Source organism: Pinus tabuliformis, chromosome 7 (assembly GCF_031772625.1).
Source record: "Pinus tabuliformis cultivar Carrire ecotype Pingquan chromosome 7, CPIR1, whole genome shotgun sequence".
NCBI classification, from domain to species: Eukaryota; Viridiplantae; Streptophyta; class Pinopsida; order Pinales; family Pinaceae; genus Pinus; species Pinus tabuliformis.
Genome location: NC_142293.1, coordinates 1,136,425,501 through 1,136,442,086, shown reverse-complemented (window position 1 = coordinate 1,136,442,086; position 16,586 = coordinate 1,136,425,501). Strand labels below are relative to the sequence as shown.

The 16,586-nt window shown below is 38.9% G+C and overlaps 1 protein-coding gene across 2 annotated transcripts in view; it reads right to left on the bottom strand.

Moving 5' to 3' along the window:
* LOC149251516 (uncharacterized) overlaps window positions 1-15,876 on the bottom strand; it is a 52,495-nt gene extending 36,619 nt beyond the window's left edge. Inside the window, exon 1 of one of the 2 annotated variants that reach the window (XM_089459479.1) lies at window positions 15,483-15,876. The gene's annotated coding sequence lies outside the window, so the exon portion shown is untranslated. The remainder of the gene's footprint in view (window positions 1-15,482) is intronic. The other variant, XM_089459478.1, reaches the window with a different exon arrangement.
* Window positions 15,877-16,586: the final 710 nt, after the last annotated feature.

Below are 16,586 nucleotides of genomic sequence, written 5' to 3'. Positions count from 1 at the left end.
CAACAAGAAAGGAATTCAACTCAATCCCGATCGTGAACCTTTGGAATGTTATGCATGCAACACTTCTCTCTAGTGTTGTTGCTCCAGCAACTCCAGAAACAAAAAAACATCCAACCTGAATCAGTATGATGCATCTGTCATCAAAGTCTCTGACTGTTATTGCCTTTGTCAACTGAAAACTTTGTGCTTCTTCAGTATCTGACTGCTTTAGCCTCTATCACTTTGATCTCTGATTGCATCAATCCCACTAATTCCTCCCGCTACTATGTACTTTGGGCTCCCGTAGCAAGGTACAATCCATGAGATAAAACTTCTCAATGGACCCTGCCCAATTTCAGCCTTCTTGGGACTATCACTTCACATCGCCCCACCTCACCCCTAGAGGTATGGCGGCATGTGATCCCTCTGCCCACTTGGATCAAAATTCCCCCTTAATGGAGGTATCTGCATGAGTGGATCTCTTCCAGTGTTGCAGGAAGCGCCCCCCCCGGATCCTAGGCCGGAATCGCGTCCCGTACGGAAGCGTTCCGGAAGCGCCAAAGGAAGCGCGATTCCGTTTTTCCCGAAGCGCGATTCCGCATTTTTTGAGCGATTCCTGGTTTTTGAGAAGCAAAATCATTACCTACAGCTTCATCTAATATTTGCTAGGCATTTCATTGTCAGAAATAAACGGTTGAACGCCGCGTAGAGTCCCTCGAGGCAAGTTACAATATGATTATTTGAAATGCTTACCTAACACGTTATCCAGAAACGAACGAGAGAGGTTGAGCCCCGTCTCAGCGATGAGATCATTCACAGAAAAAAATAATTAAAATCCCAACACTTGCGTCGAAAGTCACTCTGCTTTCATTCGTAACAATGACGAGTGATGATAGGAGAGGAGGCCATAAGAAAGAGCGGCATAACAGGTTACCGGTTGTTTTAAATTGAAAAATACAGCAGTGTGCTAATTTCGTCGTTACCTACGTATAGAATAAGATATCAGTTTATTAAATCAATTGAATATATACTTGCAACTTGCGAGGAAGATGTTCAGTAAGTACCGTCTATTGCGATCCACATGATATTAAATATGATGTAATGTTGCTCATCACCAATCTGTCTGGTGGCATTTAAACAGATAGAACTTAACTGTCCTCAATATGCTGATTATTACTATCGGATCTTGAGAAAATGCGTCCAAAAAAACATGTCACTGTTGTAAGATATTATGGTGAGTGAATAATCATGTTGCGCAAAGGGCGTGCAAGGAAATCAAGAAGTGCCAAAGAGCAAAAGACAGGGCCAGGGGATTCTGATGCTTACTGCATTTACGTTGGTCGGTTTTCATGATGTATGTTTGTAATAGCTAGAATATAGATGATTGTTGTACATACTAGTAACTACAATGGAATCATGGATGCCATATCTATCTTGATTTATGCAAAAATATGCATGTTTTCATGTCTTCTACAATTAATTTGGTATTTGGGATGTTTGTTTTGAGTATAAATGCAAAAAAATATAAAAAAATATATATATATAGCAGACGCTTCCGCGGACGCTTCGCTTCCTAGATTTTTGGAAAATGACGCTTCCGCGCTCCGCGCTTCCGCTTCGCTCCCGCTTCGTGCAACATTGATCTCTTCACTTGGTTTCCTCTCTACTTCTCCAATTGTGACTCCTCCACAATTGTCTGAGACTTCTTCTGGCGATGCATGTTGAGATGTAATTCACTCTCCCTCTCAACCACCAAGTCTCTAACATTTGCCTTGCTCCTCAAGGCTTTGCATACATCTTGAACCTCAAGAGAATACAGGTTCTTAATTCATGAACCGATTTGTTTCACCTGTCTCGTGGTGATGTGTCTAAGGAAAACCTTTCTCTTACTAAAGACAACATCGTAGCCTTTGACCCGGATGCGGGTGTTCGCACGGCAGAGGATGCTAGGCCACATGGCCAGCAGGTGACGACACGAATCTACACGAGGGAGGACACTCGGAACGCCGCCGAAGACATAAATTCTGAGGCCTCTGTTCAGAACCTTCAATGAATTTTAAGGCGGATTGTATTGGTGGCAGAGCGCATTTATGGCGCCCAAGTATCAAGAGAATGTTGATAGAATTAAGCTGGATGTTGGTATGGGGTATAAACATTCTCAGAGAGGAAGGCACGCTGCGCAGACGGGCCTGGGCAAACTCTTCCTTCTGGCAGACGCTGCGGCTGTCGAATTCCCTGTTGATAAAGGCAGGGGCATCACTGTATTATTTTCAGGTGTTGAGGAGAGAGGCCCTGCCTTTGAAGCACTGTTTTACACAGTCAGCTCCACTGCCATCATGGCCAGGCCAAGAGAAAGAATGTCGTGCAGACGCGGCACTGGTCGAGGGGGCTCCTCACGCCTTCCAGCAGCGGATTCCCATCACCATTGCTGCTGCTGCTATTGTCACAGAAGGGCCGGGGCTCCCCACTTGCAGGCTACACAGTTCATGGACACGGGTAGCCCCAATGCAGGACCACCCTCGCTTCCAGCGTTTGGCACTGCAGTGTTTACTCTTGGAAACATCAGCGCACACATTTCAGTCCTATTTATTAAGGAAAACGAGAAGGATGAAGACGGGTCGAGCAGCAGAGAATCGCCCTCCGATGACCAACCGCAAAGGGCTGAGGAAAGGGCTCCTGAGAAGGCTCCCACCCAACTTCAGACGCAGGAGGCGTCGTCATCCAAGGCAGGGGAAGAACGGGAAGGCCTCCCTGAAGAATACGGATGGGTCCCGATCATTGAGGAGGAGCCTGAAGAGTAGCAGTCAGTGGAACTCTCCGTCGACCATCTTTTTGTTCAGGTCTTTTGTCTCGGTCGCTATTTGTGTATGGGATAAATCACATGTTTATGTCTGGGTCTTTTAGTTCTTATGCAGGTCTTTATGTGCTTTGGTTTCAGTTAGTAGGTCTTTTAAGGGCAATAGCACAAGTCCTTGGTCGCCCCTGCGAGGGTAGTTTTTTGTGTCAAAGCCCCTGCGAGGGTAATGTTGGTTTAAGAATGAAAACTCTGATGAATTTTGAGGCGGCTTGGACTCATTTCTTTGGAAGGGCCAGCTGCCAACCCACAGTGCCACTGTCGGCCATGGGAAACCTGTTTTTCTGTCTGTAATGTTCTTATGTACATAATTAAATAGATTAGCATAGTTTTACTGAGAAAAAAAAAAACATCGTAGCCTTTGTCCTCCAACATCGCGACGGATACCAAGTTCTTCTTCAGTCCAGGCACATACATCACATCTGTCAAGGTGATAGGAAGTCCATGCTCCCTCTGAAAAGAAACCGTGCCCACTCCTGAAACACTATACCTTTCGTCGTCACCCATCTCTATGCGCATCTTGAGGTCTTTCTCCTCCAAGGTACTAAATAAACTTTTATCACCGGTCATGTGGAATGAGGCTCCACTGTCAAGATACCAACCACAACCCATCATCAATGACACCATGCATGCGATGAGGGTAAAGTCCATTTTGAACTGAGAGGCTTATGCCTCACCTTCTAATCCTTCCGAGGATCCCTTCTTGGACTTCTTCGATGGGCAATTAATTGCATAATGTCCCATCTCGTGACAATTAAAGCATCTCACTTTAGACTTGTCACCCTTCTTCCCTCCATGAGAAGAATTCGATTTGGAATGGGAAGCCTTCCCCTTCCCTTTCCTTGCCTTACTTGCTAAGGCCAGATTTTCTTCATCATCACACTTCGATGATGAAACATCTCGTGTGCTCCTCCTGATCTCCTCCTGCATCAGATCCGACCACAGTGGTTCCCAATCCGGCAGTTTCTCCCTTCCATTCACAGAGTCCTAGTAGCTATTCCAACTCTTTGGAAGGCCAAGGAGAGCGAGGCTCACCATATCATCATCGGCAATAGTTATTCCCACACTACTAAGCTCATCTCTGCAGGTGGTGAGCTTGTTCAGATATGTGGAAATGGTATTGCCCTTCTCCATCTTGATTCTTCAAAGCTTATCCTTGAGCGTCAATTTCCTCTGGTCACTATTGTTCTAGTAGAGGTCCTTCAATGTCTTCCACATTGAAAATGGAGTATCCTTCCCATGGAGACTCAAGACAATATGGTCTCTAACTCCCTCAAGGATGATCCGTCTCGCCTTCGCCACACACTTTTTCCACTCAACCAACTCTTGTGCACTAGTTGAAGCTGGATTTTCGATTTCTTGATCAATGAATTCCTTCAAGCCATTGTCTTTTGATACAGCCTCCATTCTATCTTTCCATGCTATGTAATTCGAACTACCTTCCAAGGCATACTCGAGTCTCAAGCCATAGAACGCCATTGGCCAACCTTGAAGTATGATATGAATTCGATTTGCACCTGCAACCCCGAACTTTAAACTTCAAATTCTCTTCTCAGTATATTGTTCACAGCTCTGATAAACTTGGCTCTGATACCATGTAGAAATCCCTCTCTACAAATCTCCCTCTGAGACCATGTAGAGAATCCGTCTGTAGATTAACCCGATAATGCAATATAAAACAAAGCAAAATACTATAACCTACTTCTACTATCAATTTGCAGAAGCTTAAAGATCGAACTGAACAATATAACCAGAAGAAGATGAATCAATCACACAATACACATGAAGATACTTTGGGGAAAGCCTCAGCTAAAAACCCCACTATCTGTATTATCATACAAGGTGGAAATAGATAGGAATTATACAAAGCCTTAGCTCTCACAGCTAGCCAGCTCTCAGTACAATCCTCACAGATGCTCACAGGAAATCCTCGCTTCTCACAAGCCTTTTCCTCTGCCCTCCAAGCTCCTATTTCTTTGCGCAATTCCTCTGGGATAATCTTTTCCAACCAAGTGAAAAACTGATCTCACACATTGATCTCACACCCTGTCAGAACTGCGCAATCCTCCAAGAATTGATTCCTTCTGCATGCATTAGTTTTCTTTATAGGAAAACACATGCAACTGAGGGTACATTGTCCTTGACTTTAATCTCAACTGGGTCTTTCTCAGAATAGACATGCATGAATTTCTGATGAGGGAATCTTCAGTTAACTGAAGTACACTAGTTGAGTGCATGCGTGCATCAACTGACTGTTAACTCTCTATTAGTTCCTCAAACAGTTTAGAACTAATTTAACTGGACTTAACTCAGTAAACTGAGTTAACTAATTACAACTCGAATATAACTCAATCTTATCTCCTTAATTCAAGGCTTATCTCCTTAATTTAAGGGATAACTCTTGCATGACTTCAGAAAGACTTCTAACTTGAATTTCTCCAACTAATTAATCTATAATGAATTAATTGATTATTTCCAAGTAGCTGGTGAGACTAAATTCAATTTTAATTCAAGGACAAATTAAAATTGGAATTTTTGGATTCTATTTTTAACATTTCTTGTTGCTATTTTCAACAAAATTTCTCAGTGTGCACTGTGCAGTGATTTAGCGAGGGAAGAATCTGAGCCAAAGAGAGAGCATCAAAATGGGGAAGCAATGGGAGGAGAATTTCGGAGAATTTCATAGCAATTTTCTTGTGTCAAAGAGGCAAGACAAGGAAGGCCGAAATATTCTATATAGAGAGTCGTTCAAGCAGTGTAAGTTAACTAGTCCAACAAAGAGAATTGTCGGGAAAGGTTCGTTTCAGTTGTCGAAGGTCAAATCTAAGTCCAGGAGGCAGAGCGAAAATTTTCCAGAGGTAGAGGGAGGCTAGACGACCCAGTTGAAAGCAGATACAAGGTTGTACAATTTGCACTAGGCTAGCAATGCGAGCAGCCAGAGAGGGGTACAAGTGTTGAGAAATCAAGTGGAAGAGAATATTTGAACTACTAGGAATTACTTGTGAATGTATTTGGTTTTCTTTGCAATTTAATTCGCTTCATCAAGAAATTACACTTCAGAAATTAAATGAACAGTAAGGAGAGAGAAGAGATCACAATGCACAATAACAAGGGACACCATAATTAGGTCAAAGACCAGGGCAAAACCCCACAAGGGAAAAACCCAACCAAACCTTTCTCCTTCAACAATACATCAAGACATAGACTATACTGACCCAAGAAGGCTTCCACAAGTGCTAAGTCTCCACAATTGAATGTCCAACAAAGATCACCCAGGAGATGTTGATCCTCTCATTATATCAACAGAAGACAGTTATGTTAGAACTCAGAACTAGGCTCAGAACTCAGACCTAGACTTCAGATCATTATAATTAGCAGATCTCAGACACCAAACTTCAGCTCAGAATGATAAAGGCAAATCTCAAATACCAGATTTCAAATCTCAATGATAATAAGCAGATCTCAAAATAACAAACTTCAGATCTCAATGATAATAAGCAGATCTCAATGAAAATAAGCAGATCTTGAACCTTTGACATCAGATCACAAGTATAATGAGCAGATCTCAAACATCTGACTTTAGATCATAAGTATAACAAGCAAATATCAAACCTCTGACTTCAGATCATAAGTGAACATAACTCTAATCACTAATTTCAGTTCATAAATGTAATGAGAAAATCTACAGATCTCAGACCACTTCACATAGGAGAGCAGATGAGTAAGGTATGGGTGTTCCAATAACATGCAAAGGAGAGCGAACTATATAGCCATCATGTGATCCGAATGAGTGAGTTTCTAGGCAAGCCAACTAGCCATCATATGATCCGAAAGAGACAGTCTCAAGGCAGGCTAACTAGCCATCATGTGATCCGACTTAGCATTTGTGGAGCCAATTGAAAATATAAATAAAATAATAATTTTCTTCTTTCCAAAAATACATTTTGACCAAATCAAAAGCATGAAGAACATGCTAGAAACAATAATAATTTTGTTCTTCTCAAGTACAATGATAATTATGAAGACCTGACATAACTACACGTTCTTCAACAGCGAGCAGGCCAGTGGAGGCTAAGTTGAATTGCAGAGGGAGAAAATTATCTCCCAGACATTTTGCTAGTATATTTGCCAGAGGATTGTTAGTTGTGCATCCAAATTATTGTACTCTCCATAATTGTTGCATAATAATAAAACAAACCCTAATCTGTTGCACCGGTTTTCCCTTCGAAGTTTATTGGGGACTATTAGTCGAGATATATTTTGTCGATTTTTATGTGTGTGCATCTATTTCTCAATGCTTGGTTTTATTTCCATGGCACAATTTTTATTGTGAAGAATTGCAGTGTGATTTATTTGTTATTTGCCGCATAACAAATAAACCGCTAATTAGTTAGGAAAATAAATTATAGCAGTTGCAATTCCAAGGAAATTTTCACAAGTGGTTCGCTTCCTTCAAGCTCCTAGTTCAACTACCAAATATGCACTTGGATCAACACCCCCAGCTCCACTAGACAGCTCCAAGATGACAAAGAACCTCCAAACTTGATGTTGTTACAGAACTTCCAAGCTCTCATATGCTCACAAACTCTAGAAATGAAATGTGTGAGGGAAATAAGAGCTTAGGCATCCTTTTATAAGTTTAGGGAGGCAGATTTAAGAAGGCGGGGAACCTGCCATGGTTTGCCCAAAAACACCTGCGGGTCCCGTCAACATGCATGGGCACGTGGTTTCCTAACCAACCGATTTTGTAAGTGGTCAGGACCATTACGTACCAAGCTTGTCAGTTTGTTAGGTACCAAACAGGCCGGTTTGGTATCTATCCAGTCCTGACCAGCCAATGAATTGGATTTATTGAATCAGTTTGAAATCTTAGGGAACTAATCGACCAGTTTGACCGATTTTCGTTCAACTGGGCCGGTTTTTAAAACTATGGTCTGAACTAGGGCATTGGAAGGAAGGGGGATAGCCTAATGAACTATGTGGCAGAGAACCAAATCCCATTCTTTGTGTTGTGCAAGATAAGAAGGAAGAGAAGTTGGTTGAGTGGGACTTTTGTGGCTGGGAAAGAACTACAATTTTAACTTATTTTCTGGAATGTCTAGAAATTCAACTAAGTGAGGAAAACCAAAGTCGTAGCAAATAAATTTACCCTTATTGTTTCATTTCCCAGCACAGCGGTGGTGTCTACACAAGCCGGTGCCTGAGGTTTGTGGAAAAACCCTCCTATGAAGCTATTTCCCCAAGTGCATCCATTAATAGATAACTAAATCAGTCTTTGTAAAATTTCCACCCTAGGTGATTACTCTCCTTATGTGTTCTCAATCAAATAAATCAATTACGGAATTTAATTAACATAACAATATAAATTTGAAACACAAGAACAATCACACAATAGTTGGAAAATAGTAAATACTAAATAGCATAAGCATAAATTAATACAGTAAAGATGATTTCTCTTTCTAAGTTAGCCTTTCATTCCTTAATCAAAGCTTACAAGGAAACCTCCATAGACTGCTTAGCCTAGCCGTTGTACAGCCTAGTCAAAACACCCAAGAACTGAGTTGTATGGCTTTCACAATGGCTACAACTTGCACAGGAAAAAGGAACAATCGTTGTCTGGTTTGTTATACAACATTATATAGATCTGTATGGACATGTTATAAGGTTGTTGCTATATGGCCCTTCTTCAACCTGCTAGACTGTTGATTGGTCTCCTCTTCCTATCATTGCTTTCTTTCCTCTAGTTGCTCCTCTGCTCAACCGTTCAACTGTAAACAATACCTCTCTACCGTGTCTTAGTTATGCTTTTCTAAGACCCTAATCTAGCAAAGCCCTAATCTCCAAAATCATCATCTGATTTTGAGATGTATGGTTGCGATTAAATTTCATCTAAGTCATTAATGCATTAAGTGCACTTTATTAGACTCAACTGGAAAACGTAAGATATTTTATTTTATCCTAAGCGAATTGAAAAATAGAATTAGTGACCACTTTTCTAATGTGGTCACCAATGAAATGGCTCAAACCACTTTCTACATGTTTACACTAAAAGTTTCTACTTGAGCCACATTTCTCAACAGTTCTTGGCGAGAAAGGAATTCTGCACCAATCCAAATTTGTCTCTGAATGTTTCAAACTTCCCTTTTGCTGAGGGCTTGATCAAAATGTCAACTACCTGTTAATCTGTGGGAATATAATAGAGCTTCATTACTCCCTCCTGAATCCTATCTCGTATGAAGTAATATCTAATCTGTATATGTTTAGACTTATCATGAGATACTAGATTCTCTAAGAGCTTGAGACAACTCCATTATCATAGTAAATCACACTATGATCCAACTCATGATCAAATAATACTTCAAGCAACTTGTAAAGCCAAATGGCCTCACAACTATCAATATTGGGTGCCATGTATTCAGCCTCTACTGAAGTAAGTACCATGAAAGTTTGTTTCCTGTTGAACCGGGATATCATCATTGATCCCAAGCTAAAGCAACACTCTGAGATGCTCTTCTTGTCTACTACACTGCCTGCACAATCTGAGTCTATATACCCCTGTAACTTCACTTCACCATCCCCAATATATCTCAAACCACACTCCATTGTGCCCCTCAAGTATTTGAGCATACGTTTTGCTTCTACCCAATGCTCCTACCTTGGATCCACCATGGAGTTGGATGGACTAGCTCAAGGTGTTCACTGCAAAACATATATCTCACTTAGTGTTAACCAAATACATCGAAGAGCCTATTTGTTGACTGTATGTTATAGAATTCACCAACTTTGAATCTGAAGTTGTCACTGTCTTCAAATTAGTGATCATGGGCATGGCCAGAGGTTTAAATTCCTGCATCTGAAACCTCTTTAAGATCTTTATTACATACTTAACCTGACCATGGAAAATATCCCCTGGTCTCCGCCAAACCTCCAAACCAAGAAGTAATTCATCATGCTAATGTCCATCTCAAACTCAGTTGCCATATATGCTTTGCATCCTGCAATGAACTTCTTTGAACCTATAAGAAACAAGTCGTCTACATATAGCACCAAAAGCCCATACTCTGTAAATATCCATCTATCTGGAATACCATGCTATTGGTGCTTGCTTGAGTCCATATAAGAAATTCTTAAGCCTGCAAACATGGGACTCCTTCACATTTACCTCAAAGCCCTAAGGCTGCTCTACGTACACTTATTCCTTTTTCCTCGATAATTCCATAAAGAAAAATTGTCTTTACATCCATCTAATCTATCCTCTATCCCATAAATATAACTAAGTACATAACAGATCTAATGTGTGTTCCTGGTAATTGGAGTAAAAGTCTCCTTGTAGTGCAATCCCTCTTTATGGGAGAACCCTCTTGCCACAAACCTCAACTTGAACTTCGCAATGTTGCCATACGTTGCATGCTTAATCTTTTAGAGCCACGTGAAACTCATTACAGACTTTGGCACTATGTTCCAACTTCCAAACATCATTCTTCATGCTGGAGGTGTACTCCTCCATGGCATCCCACTATTCCTTTGGGTCTGTCGGCTCCTAAAATCTGAAAGACTTCAAACCTATGATGTTGCTCATCAATGCCATGTAGTTTGGAAACTTTCTCAAAAGTCCACTCTCTCTAAACATGCTCTTTGGAGCCTCAATATGCTCCTGAGCATCCCTCAATGTTCGAGTGAAACCATCAAGGTCTCATGACAAAACTGGAAGGGGCTACTATCTCCTTTCTCTTCACCTAAGAGGCTATTTAGTATTGTACTGCACTGGGCATTGTAGGTATCACACAAAATGCCAGAACACTGGAGAATTGTAATACTCATTGTGGGAAACATCAAGGTTGCATGACAGAACTGGGAGGGGCTACTATTTCCTTCTCTTCACCTAAAAGGCTATCGTAGTGCACTAGGCATTGTGGGTATCACAGAAAATGCCAGGGCACTGAGAATTGTAATAGCCATTGCAAGGAATGATTTCATGAGTATGCTGACCGTGTTTTCCCTGTTAAAGCTGTCAGAAGTTCATATAAATAGTAGAATGTATGAGATTAAATGCTGGAACAAATAATTGTGTATATTGCATGAGATTCCTACTGTTAATTGATAAGATGGTTAATTCTTAGTTATTGCAATTTGGGTAAATGTTATTATGTTTATATGGATGTTCTTCCACTGAAAGCATTAATACACGATAACCAGGGGAGGCTGTTATTATTTCTCCTGTATCAGCTGTTAAAATTTAATACTCTGCATCAGCAGAAAATATGATTTATGTCCTAAAATGGTTGAATGTGTGAATGGATAATGGAGGAAGTTGGCATAGGCAGTGTTACTTCTGCTGATATTTTGTAGTGCCTTTGAAATCTATATTATATTGTTGCTTAGGGTTTCTAACTAAACCTCACGAACGCTAAGTTGTAGCAAGAAACCTTGTTGGTAGTGCTGGTTGGCCAAGGCTGGCATCTGGGGATACTACAGCCAATTTAAGTGGGTGCAAAGTTAGGTGCCTCCAACTTGGCAAACTTTATCCACTTACTAAGGTGATAGAGTTTGGTTTCTTGGGCGGCCTTCTCTCTACTAATTAAAAGGAAAAAGCTAAGACCCTGACAAACAGTCTCAGATTATTCCCGAAGCCTATGCTTCAGTTACAAGGGACCACAACTATCTGCAGCTATATCCTCTGAAGAAGGCCGTCGTCCTAGAGATAGCATCTTCCCACCGGATACTCAACCGATCTATACCTCGAGGGCTGGCAAATAAATTGCAACTGATTTCTACGAAAGCATTAAAGACGAATCACATTTTGTGCATGCAAACATTTTTAGCACCCCATGATATAATGAACCAAAAAAGTTGGTGTGTTGATAAAGTGGTTGCCCCATCCACATGAATTAAACTCCCACCTAAGGAATCATACTAAAAAGAGTTTTGTCCAAAAATCATGACATTATCAAACCTTTGAAGGATCCCACTTTGACCTTTCCAAAATTGATGTAAGTAAACAATAGCTCTGTGAAATCACGGCGCCAGAACTTTTCTTTCTGAGTGGAATTTGTACTGAAAGGGTTACTTCCTCGTCCTTCTAATTTGCTACTATGTTAAAATCTCCACAAACCAGCCATACAACCTCAGAAAGTTCATAAAGCTCTACCTCTAAAAAGTTTTTCTCTTAATAATGTCATTAAAAGACCATATAAATTCAAAAAGTAGACAAGAGAGTCTCTGAGTAGGTTAAATCGCGATAGAAGCTAACTGAGGAGACATGAGGGTGAAAATTCCACCTTGGCCATCAGTATGATTACAGAAGAAACAAGCAACACTTTACAAAACAATAGATAAACTCATACACTTGAAAACACAAAATGCCCACTACAATAATTGATGTCGTTATCTGGCAGAATTGTATTTCTTTTCTAAGATCACTGGAACATTCGATTAAGAAGTTTTCATTGGAAACCCATTATATAATGCATCTCTTCCTCATTGTCATCAAGGCTTACAAGAGCATTGTAAGGGTTAAGAATAGTTGTAGTTTAATGTGTGAAAATATACTCTAATGTAATAATCTTTCCTCAGTGTCTTAATTTAATTTTTAGTATTATTATTTATACTAAATATAATATAAATTAAATTTCCGAGCTGACATCCAAGAAAAATTTAAGTCGTCAATTCTCTCCTTTTGATTTTTTACTTTGACAAATTTCCACAGTTGAATGGAAGAAGTAAACTTCCGAATGCGTGTCGATTTTCAACATCCGTAGATTTATTTGAATGGAGGCTTTTGTCAGTACTAAGTAGAGTTATTCAGAGATCTATCTTCCGGATCCATCACATAACTCTTTTAGAATGCAGACGCATTTTGAACCAGTTAATGTGGTTCATCTTCAGGATGATTTTTTATCCCATCGATTTTCGACATCGTCAATGTTCATACATTCAATTGTCAGTCAACTGTGTTTGAAGTTTATAACTTTATTCCCATATAAACAGACCAGATTTGAGAAGAATCAAGTTTCATTTAAGATTTTTTAAGTTACAATGCAGTCTCTGGGGTCCCAATGCATCACTTCAAATGCCCGGACATGCAACAAATCTGGAATTAATGGCAAATTTTTCACCAGGTATAATTTAGGCTATGTATAAAGGTTTGTAGTCCCTTTCTTGTTTTTCTTGAGCCACATTGAGAAAGACAGCACAAGCATTGAGAAAGACAGCACAAGCAATAAAGGTATTGCAATTCTTAGACATGCATCCATAGCTTGTTAACGGATAATCAACCCAAAGGCACCGTAAGTTTAGGTGATTACATGTTCATAGGAATGTTCAGGTAAGTTAGTCTACATGTCTAATCTCTTTGTAGTATTTTAAACTACCTACAAAGCTTGCTCCCACTTTCAGGGTTACGGTACATTTCCCATACATTCTGAAGTTTCAAATCAAAAAAAAATTCTTTCCTTCGCAGTAAATTTTTGGGAAATTTCTTCCATTTTAAGGATGGTATTCAGTGTAAAGTAAACTGCACAGACTTAGTATACCTAATCTGGTAGAAATTGAATTAGAAACCTACATAGCATGTTAAATTATTGACAACGTCCTAAGAATAATGGCACCAACTAAACCTTCAAATTCCCAAATCACTTTTTTATATATAAATTTTCTCTTTTAACAAACTCATATAAATTATATGTTTCTTATCATATAAAAATAATCATAAATAACAAAAGATTTTGAAAACGAGATCTAATAACTAACATATATTTTATTATTATATTAAAATAGTGATCCATAAAACTAAAGCTTATCCCAAGTTAAATGGCATCTTTAACTTCATGTTTTACAGCATACACAATTCCAAAAACTACAGCCCAGAGGCATAATGCATGTAAAATTAGAATTGACACACCCATAACATACTCATGGATCAATTTTATACATTAAAAAATAAATACCATTAGGAGTACATAAAAGTCACACAATGATCGTTTGCTTTATATCATTTGCAAGCAGAATCCCTAATCCTGTTGCTCACTATCCTACTTAAGAGATATCATGAATCTATCATTAATCTTCAAAATCAACATCCATTACCAAAAAAAAATGAAGAGTCTATCACGTATTACACCACTTATGCCTGTCTAACCTAATGTTGATGATCATAACTATAGTCACTTTTGAAAACATATAAGAGATAGTAAGGATAAAGATCACCATAGCTTAGTTCAACCAACGGAGATCAGAATTGACAACTTATTTTTACCCTATACTGGAGCCCACCCTTGTGTCGAATATATAATTTGTAGAGGCCAAACAATCACACTCAGTCCACCATCGTAACATAAAAACCAGAATGTTGCACACAGTATCATCTAATAAACGACAATCATTTATCAAATAAACTCTTCAAGTCAACTTAGGTTATACATCATTCAACCAAACCAAGTCAAAACACTTAAGACTGTTCCTGGTTCTAAGCAAGTCAAGTGACACCCATTAAGTAGTAAGTCCGACCAAGTTAAGCAGAGACCAACCTTCTATTCAACCAGAGGCATATAAGATCAACCTTACCCGGTTGGGGGAGTATTCAGCCGAGGATCGCATCCTATGGTTTTTACCCAAAGCCTACACGATCGTTGCCTTATAAGACACTTAGAGTGCTCCCAAGCTATATAGAAAATGTAGTCCCATGTATATAATAACAAATACATCTTGGACGACACCATCTTTGTTATCAATATAATGTGGTGAACAATAGTAAGCCTGGACTAATCACAAGTGTTGGCTAAGATCTATAATATCGTGTGGTAATATCAGGCTGCCAACCCTGCTGGCGGGTGCCCAGAAAGTATGCAATAGGGAAGCAACCCTTGGCCACAAACAAGGCCACATAAAATAATCAGTGAATCATAAAAATAGAATCACAACCCCAATAGTCCCAATCCGTGGACTAATAAGAACCTAGAGCTATAGGCATAAAAATGAACAGGAAGAGACCGGCAACATATCGAATCAACGCTCATTTCATATATCAATATAAAGTCAATATCGCTATAGAAAATTGCCCCTTCTGCCACCTAAGGCTCAGAAGGTATTTCTGAAACCAAGATTCATGGATCTGAGCTCAAAAAGAAGAGATGAGGGTTTTGGTTCAATTATATTATGCCCAAATAAAGTATCCCTATGTAGGGAAAAAAACAGCGTAGTAGGATTCGACGAGGAATATAAGAATTGAAATTCCAAGGGAGCGAAATGCCACAGAAATGCCGTATGAATAAATCTAAAATAAAAAGTTTAAGGGCAAAAATAAAATAAAAACACTTGAATGATCGCAATATGATTGCAAAAATGGTATTTGTTTTTATTATCTTTCCCGAATGTTTTCTTCAATCAGTGAAGCATGAAAACCCTTCCCCAACAATGTAATTTCAAAATTCCAAGGAAGAAAAATGCCATGTGATTAACTTTTAAAAATTAAAAAAAAAAAAAATGACCACAACATGATTCCAGTAATGGGATTTGTTTTCATTATCTTATCCTTCCCAAATCATTTCTTCAGACAGGGATGCATGAAAACCCTTAACTAACAATATAATTTCCCCAATTCATTTCCTCACAAAAAATTCCGTTTAGTTTTGATCAAGCTGAAACGCATTACCGTGATAATTTATGAGAAATTCATCTCGTGCCTTTCATACAAGCGACGAAGAAGAGAATGAAAAGGTTCCCTAAACTCACTGTAACAATTTTAATATCTATGCCCAAGCATGCCGTTGTAGGTGTGGTTGGGTCAAATTCTCTCAGCTCCACACGGCCTCGTCCCAAAAAAACAGAGCAAACTCTCTCAGCCGCACACGCCCTCGTCCCAAAAACGCACACAGCAAATTTCACAACTGCACACGGCCTCGTCCCAAAAAAAGATAGCAATACGGCTTTGACCAGATACTGCGCGTAGTTCCTTTTGTCAAACTTCCTCTCCTCTCAATGCGAAAAATTGTTTTCGGTTGAGAGTGGACTGTCAAATTACTTCCTCTACTCTCCTCTCCCCCTATAAGTAATCCTCAACCCATCGAATACTACATCGAATACTATTTTAGTTTTTAATTAATATAATAATATTTATTATTAATGGTTAACAGTATGTGTTTTCAAGGAATTTAGACTTCTGGAATTTAGACTTCTGTGATCCATAACGTTTGTTTAGAAACTTTTTGGCGAAATCACATAATTGATCATTTGTCGAGGCATTTCGAACCAACTAGTGTGGTTCATGTCAGGACAAGTTGAAGATACAGATCCAGTATAGCGAGTTAAATAGTCCAAGCAGAGACTCCAACGGCTAAAAAGACTAACGACTATTTTTCAACTTAAGGACCCAGTCAAACCCCCTTTAACTAAATTAATATTAATATTCTTTATAATTATTATTATACTTCTAGAGCTAAGTAAACTGGGTAAAAATTTTAACCAGATCAGAGGTTATTAATCTATTTAAATTATTCTATATATATATATATATATATATATAAATATTTTTTCTAAAATGTGATATTTTTAAATTTTAAAGGTAAAGAGTATGGATTTTTTTTATAGAGGAGTTTGTGTTTTTCCTAAAATGTTATATTTTTAAATCTGAAGGGTAAAGAGTATGGATGTTGTTATAGAAGAGTTTTTGTCTCACAATCAAGGGCCTCATACACCGATATCTAATTTGGACGTGATTTTAAAATTGAAAAAAAAAATGTTATTAAAAAAATTGACT